Source organism: Panthera pardus, unplaced genomic scaffold (assembly GCF_024362965.1).
Source record: "Panthera pardus isolate Hobbes unplaced genomic scaffold, ASM2436296v1 HiC_scaffold_25, whole genome shotgun sequence".
NCBI lineage: Eukaryota > Metazoa > Chordata > Mammalia > Carnivora > Felidae > Panthera > Panthera pardus.
In genome coordinates this window covers 19,615,334-19,622,297 of record NW_026526821.1, presented here as the reverse complement: position 1 = coordinate 19,622,297, position 6,964 = coordinate 19,615,334, and the positions used below count along the sequence as shown (strand labels likewise).

The 6,964-nt window shown below is 52.7% G+C and overlaps 2 long non-coding RNA genes across 2 annotated transcripts; both read right to left on the bottom strand.

Annotated features, from left to right (window-relative positions):
- Positions 1–280: 280 nt before the first annotated feature.
- On the bottom strand, positions 281–2,261 carry LOC109272445 (uncharacterized). Its single transcript, XR_002082471.2, has 2 exons — positions 1,434–2,261; positions 281–463 (listed from the first exon to the last, which is right to left on the bottom strand). It is a non-coding gene; the product is annotated as an uncharacterized LOC109272445 (long non-coding RNA).
- A 129-nt stretch (positions 2,262–2,390) lies between these two features.
- On the bottom strand, positions 2,391–6,096 carry LOC109272444 (uncharacterized). The gene is made up of 3 exons (XR_002082469.2): positions 5,757–6,096; positions 5,196–5,278; positions 2,391–3,978 (listed from the first exon to the last, which is right to left on the bottom strand). It is a non-coding gene; the product is annotated as an uncharacterized LOC109272444 (long non-coding RNA).
- Between the last annotated feature and the right edge of the window lie 868 nt (positions 6,097–6,964).

The window sequence follows — 6,964 nt, the reverse complement described above, 5'->3', positions numbered from 1 at the left end:
TCCGTAAACGTCTCACTCAGTCCCTCCACTGACACTGAGAAGTAAACATTAGAATCTCCATTTTGTAGACGGAATGGAGAGAAGTCAAGTTATTGACACAACACCACCCAGACCAGATTCGAACCCAGATCTATGGGTTGATGAGGCTCACGGCATAACCACTGCCCTAGCCTTGGATGGAAAATATGACCAAAGGGTGTTAGAAGTTGTTGGTGAACATGATACGATCTGTATTAGTCCGGGTCCTCCAGAGAAACAGAACTAACAGACTACAGAGATGTGCATGTAAGAGGAAATTTATTCTAGGAGTTGGCTGATGTGATTGCCAAGGCTGAGAAATCCCGCAAGCTGCCATCTACAAGCTGGAGTAGCCGGAAAGAGGGTGGTGAGATTCAGCCGAAGGCCGAAGGTCTGAGAAGCCCCACTGGGAGCTGGAAAGCCCAAGAGCCAGGAGCTCCGAGGTCTGAGAGGGTAAGATGGACGTCTCAGCTCAAGTGGAGACAAAGTCACCCTCACGCTGCCTTTTCCTTCTGGTCGGGCCCTCGACAGGTTGGATCACGCCCCCCGCCCCATCTTCGTTACCCTGTCTACTGATTCTGCTAATCTTTTCCAGAGATACCCTCACAGACACACCTACAAGTGCTTCACTGGCATCCCTTAGCCCTGTCAAGTTGACACATAAAATGCACGATCACATCGTCTCTACCCTAAGAGCTCACAGTCCTCTGGAAAGACAAGTAGGAAGAGTCACAAAACCACGGGTAATAAAGACACGTGTGGTCAGGGAGCTGTGGGGGCACCGTGAGAACACCTTGCTTTGGAGCTGAGGAAGGCTTCCTGGAGGAGGTGATGCCCCATGGGGTGTTGAGCAGGAAAGAGGACTTGCTTGGTGGACAAGGATCAGACTGTGGAGCAAAGGGAGAGCTGAGACCTGGGCCTCATATGTCTGCAGGGGGAAAGGGCTTATGGGTAAGTACGGAGGGGAGGTTTTGGAATCAGACAGACCCCGTTTCGAACTCTGCCTCGTCTCACTAGCTGTGCAGTTAGTCATTTCACTCCGAGCCTCAGTGTGCCCGTCCTTAGAGCAAAGACACCTGTTTTGCCAGGTGTTGAAGGGACTAAGGAGCCCATGAAAGTAAAGCACTCAGTCCAGCACCTGGCCAGAGAAGTAAGTGCTCAGAAGTGCCAGGTTCTTGCTGCCACCTCGGAGGATTTCCCACTTCCCCTACCCGACCTTCCTTTCCACAAGCAAACCCGGGAGTGTGACCCGTGAGGAGTGGCTTCCAAGGACACATACCTGTGAGCACACGCCTTTCTGGAAGCAACAGAGGGCAATGAAAGCCATCTGGGCTTTGAATTCAGCCACATCTGACTTCAAATCCCATTGCAGCCACTTTGCAGCTTGGACCTTACACCTTGGACAAGTCACCTACCTCCACAGAGGCTCAGTTTCCTCCTCTGTAGAAAAGAGCCAGCAAACCCTGCCTTAGGAATTCTCCTGGCCCATATGAGCACAGTGGCCTGCACATACACAGGCTCTCAGTGGCCAGCGAAAGCCCCCGAAAGCCCTCGTCCTTTTGGTCACCACGCAGGCACTCACAGCGGTGGTCTGATGCAAACGTCCGTGCTTCTATTAATCTACACAGGGGAGCAGCAGCCCCTTTGGGACTTCCCCAAGGGCCCCGGGGCCCGTCACCCTCTGGGGCACCCAGCCCGTCAGGGTCTAAAGGCAGTAGCCTCTAGTCCCCAGCCCATCGTCTCCACATCCTCCCCTAACTATTGCGGGAAGGAGCATGACTCATGGAGGGGAGCCTACTGGCATCGTCTCCACTCTCCCCCCACACCGCCCCCCCCCCCCCCGCCCCTGCATGGGGCCGGCCAGCAGGCTTGTGGTTAAAGGGCCTGCCTGGGTTGCAAAACAAGCCAGTTTGCTGTGTTCGGCATCACGTGACTCAGCGGGCTCTGGGATGGCCTTTTCTTCCCTCACTCACTGACTCACTGCAGGCTGGCTTGCAGTCACATGGGTTTCTGGGCCTCAGTTCCCCCCGAGCGCTCCTGGCTAAGGAGCTAGAGAAGACTAAATTAGAAGAACTGCTTCATTTTTCCTTGTGTTATTGCACCACGAATGTGTAAATATATTCTCGTTCTGAACAATGTAAAGACAATCAAATATAGAACACGGGAAACAGGAAGCCACCCCTTTGCAGCAGCAAATGTAGTCAATATTTTCCCCAAGCATGTTCAAGAGCCCTATGTTATTTTTTTAAGTACTTTTAAGTTACATAGAAACCTATAAATGCACCCTTCTTTTTTTTTAAGTTTATTTGTTTATTTTTGAGAGAGAGAGAGAGAACAAGAAGGGCAGGGGCAGAGAGAGACAGGGAGAGAGAGAGAGAATCCCAAGCAAGCTGCACCCTGTCAGCGCAGAGCCCGACGCGGGGCTCGATCTCACGAACTGTGAAATCGAGAGAACCTGAAATCAAGAGTCAGGCGCTTAACCGACTGAGCCAGCCAGGTGTCCCAATGCATCCTTCTTTTTAAAAAGAGTAGAATATTGCTGGGAAGGCCAGTACCTCCAATCCTGATCCACTCCAGAGGCAACCCCTAGTGTCAATTATTTCTCTTGCAAATCTCTGTTCTTTGTATGGTGTTATGTGTTACATAGAAGCTCATAGTGAAGCCTAGGGGCCGGGTTGGGGGAGGGAAGGGGGCATTTCTATTCTTAGCGCTGCACAATGTATCTTTCTACAACTTGCTTTTTTCATCCATCACAATGCTTGGGAGATTTGCCCAGTTGAGCACCCAAAGGTTCCACTTAGTTCTTTTAATGGCTACTTAGTATCCCATACTGGGTGTGTGCCCTAGTCTTTACCAGTTGCCAAGTCCAGACTCCAGGGTTTGCATTGTTCATAAACAATGTTAACATGAACACCCACCCACACTCTTCTTTTGCCCACTGCAGGTAGTTCTCGAAAGTCGATGCCAAGTGGTAGAATCTGTGCACCCCAGCACATTTAGGTTTCGTAGATAGCACTGCATGGTGCTCCCAAGACAGCAGTTCCTCTCTGCTTTCCAGGGGTTTACAGATATGTGTCCATGTGCACATGGAAACTCACTTTTGAAGGGTTCATAGTAAATGGTACTCAGTGTCCTGTTGAGAGGCAGCTCAGGGAGTGAGGAAGGACGACAGAACATCTGCTCTAGGTGAAAATGATCAACCGCTGAAGCCAAACTCACTATGGAGAGGGGGAAACTGAAGCCTGGCCAAAGAAATTGACTTGCCCATTAGTCCCCAGTCCTTTCTTGCCAAGCCTACTCTCAGTGGTTAAGAGGAAGCAAATCCTCCTACACAGGAGTCAGGGGAATCTTTTTCCAAACTTAAATAGAATCATGTCCCCTCCTTTGCTTGAGATATTTCATTGGCTTCCTATGCTCTATCTTCAGGACCTCACCCTGACCCTTTGCCCTCTGTCTCCAGAGAGCACCAAGATGTCTCCTGCCACAGGGACTTTGCATGTGTTTTTGACTCTCTGAAACATTTCCTGCTCCTCCCCTTCCACACTCACACTCACTTTGCTGATTCCTTCTCCTATCTGAGATCTCAGTTAAAGCATTCCTTCCTCAAGGAAGCCACCTTGATGATCCCCTTGACCATGCCACAGCCCTCTCAGAATCTCTCTTAGTGTCTTGTATTTCTCCTTCAGAGAACTGCCCACGGAGGCGACTTATACTTTCTGTGTAATACTTGAAAAATATCTGACTCACCTACTGAGTCGCCAAGGCCAAGAGCTGGGTATCGTTTTGCTGGATCTCCGGCATTTCGGTCACAGTAGATGCTCAGTATTATCTGAATGAACGAAGGAGTAACTTTACTCCTCTCTCCTCACCACATGGCCTTTTGGTCATACTCTCCTCTGGGCCTTCCCCTTCTGTCACCAAGGTTCCCAAGGGAGGCTGCCTCAGCAGGCAGACATCGTTCTGATCACAGGAGGCAGAGGGTGGTCTGAAAGTCACCTTGGCTTCAGATTTGCCATTCCTGATTTCACACCCCATTTCAGCAAATTGGACGTGTCACGTTTGTTCACTGGGACTCAGTTTCTTCATCTGTAAAGTGGGCAGCAACCCCCCCGCCAGCCGCCCCTTGCAGGATTGTATGGAGCCTGAGTACAAGGCCTAGCCCAGCGCCCTGAACCTCGTGTTGGCTCAGTCCTGGGGGAAGCCCTCTCAAACCACATCTCTCATAATCACCTCACTGTGGTCTGAAGCAGATTTCACACTTAGGTTAAGACAACGTTGACCTTCCCCACACTTTCAGATCCTTGCCCTGAATCCACCAAGGGGAGCTCCATCATCTACCTGATAAACCAAACACTGTCACCACCAGATGCAGGCACTAAGGGCAGACAGGGGATTAGGAACGACCCCAGGGACCTCCTATGACTCTCTAAGACCCGAAGCATTCAGCCAATAGGGAGCAAGCTGGGGTTACCTTAAACCCACACGAGCTTTCTCCCTTCAGAGTAACAACACCGCTCTTCCTTGATGGCACCTGCAAAGCTCCCTAAGGGGCCAATAGACCTTTCTGGATCCCCGGAAGAAGAGTTGATGAGGAAAGGAGAAAGAGGGGCACTGACTGAGCTGCAGCCTTGGGGATCAATAAGGGACAGGAGAGACTAAGGCTAGGAAGGACATCCTGCGGCCCTCACAGTTGAGGCATCTGGATCCCCAGAGCTGCGTCCGTGACCGGGAACTCCAGAACGTCCCAGAACATCCCAGAACATCCCCTGCCCCTTTTGTTTCTCTCTCACCTCTGGCTGTGGGCCTTTGCTTTAAACCAGCCTCATCCCCGGGGCCTCATCTCTCGTCCCACGTTCCTTAGTGCCAGGTCCCAGCCAGACCTGGAGGTGCCCTGGGGAGCATGACTGATGTGGCCATGCTCTCGCAGAGTTCACAGGCCAGTGGCTTGTTCCTGCAGCAGCAGGCAAGGAAAACTGGGGGAGCCGTGAGGGGCTACTGGCCTGCTTTGCCGGGTCTGGGGTATCTGGGACCTCAGGACAATGGGATGTTAAGGGTATCAACGGAAGCAAGGAGGAGACCGAGGTCTGCCCCAGACGAGCCAGCCACCAGCCTGCCGTGAGGGGGTCTGGGCAGCCCCCACCCCATCCCCCCCTCTCTCACCTTCTCCAGCTACTCACCCGCGATTAGTGAGCACACAGCAGGCCTGTTTTCTTTCACTAATGTGTCCCTGGGATCGGCACAGAGCTTGTCACAGTAAACACTTGGAAGGAAGAACAAGAAGGAAGGTTGGGAGGACATGGCTTAGCAGGAAGGGAAAGAAACAAGAACGAAGAAAGCAGAGAGCCCTGCACACATCGAATGATTAATTGATCCACTCTTTACTGTGCCGGACATTGTACTCGACTCTGGGGACACGGGTAAAGCAGATGAGATACCCGCGTCACGGAGCTTCTGTCCTGACACTTGCAGGGACACCGGCACGCCTTCCTTCCGGTGCGTCCCCGTAGAACAGCAGTCCCACAAAATGCCCAGCACTGTGCTCCTCTGTCAGATGAGCCTGAATCTGCTACAGCCCTTGCTCCCACCTTGGACTTCACCTCGGAGAGTGAAGGCTCTGAGAAGGTGTGCAATTAGAGAAAAGCCTGATGAACCCGGTCTGCTCTAAACACTTTCTGCCCGAAAGCCGCTTTTTCTCAGAATTACATTCCACGGTCTTAAAGGAATCCGGCAGAGGTCACCTCCTGGTTGGCGCCCCCGGGGCAGGTCTGGCCCTTCTGTTCGGCCACACTCCTCCTCACTCCGGGCTTATTCCCGACAGCACGTCCCGTGGATGGGTCCCGCAGCCACAGTTTCCGTCGCTGGGTTTCCTGGCACCAGGGAACTGCTCCTTGACTGGGCTCCAGGAAATCATGCTCTGTGCCGTCTTTCTCTGCCGGGGACGGGGCTGCGCGGACGCCTCCTGCTGTTCTGTCCTCGGGGCTCAAGGGCCGGGAGACGCAGCAGGAGAAGCCAGAAGCCGCAAGAGGCTGGGACTGGGATTTGAACGGCAGGAAGGGAGGCCTGGCCTGACCGGAAGGTCCACACTATTCTGCCAGACCTCCAGGTTTTGACGGAGGCCGAATCCCGCCTGCCAAGGGAACTCAGAGCCTGCCAAACCCCCACGAGGATAGAGACAAACATCAGCCTCGTGTTTCTGATTCACACCATCTCAGCTCCTCAAACCGCTATTTGGTGAAAGCTGCTTACGTTTCGACAAATCCAAGGACCCTCTTTGCAAACGGTGATTTAGCTTTGTCCAGAGATCTGCCCCCACAGGCCTCTCCCCCTTCAGAGAGAACTACAGCCTCTAGATGCACTTCGAGAAACAAACGTCACCTTTCAAACCTCGGTTTCCTCCTCCGTAACCCGGGGGGCGGCCCTGATCTCGCAGAATTGCTGAGATTAAATAGCGAACGTGTTATTTAGGCCCCAGGACTTAATAAGCACTAAAGAAGAAGGTATACATTATTAATCGTAGTATTAGGGTTATTATCAGCATCCTCATCATCGCTGTCCCGTGATTCAGTGAGCCCTTGGAATCTTGGAATAGTGCGTAGATTCCCGGAGTAGATCTTCTTAGTAGCGACCCCAACAAATAAATCCCCCTTCTCAGAACCCACACTAATGTGGTCCCCTCGCCCACACGGACGCTGGCATTGGCCACGTGATCCGGTTTGGCAACAAGGGGACGGTCAGGATGACCCAGGCATTGGAGGAGGCTCAGGCATCCAAGACTTCCAGGCGGGGCCCGGGGCCAAACTGGATGGAGCCCCATGGTGAGCCCAGCAGAGAAGCCTCCAGTCAGATGAGCCGCTGCCCTGAACCACCGAGTCTGGGGCAGTGCCTTACACAGCAATAGAGAACTGATAGAGAGGGCCTACCTTTTTGTCCTCTCCTCCCCTCTGTC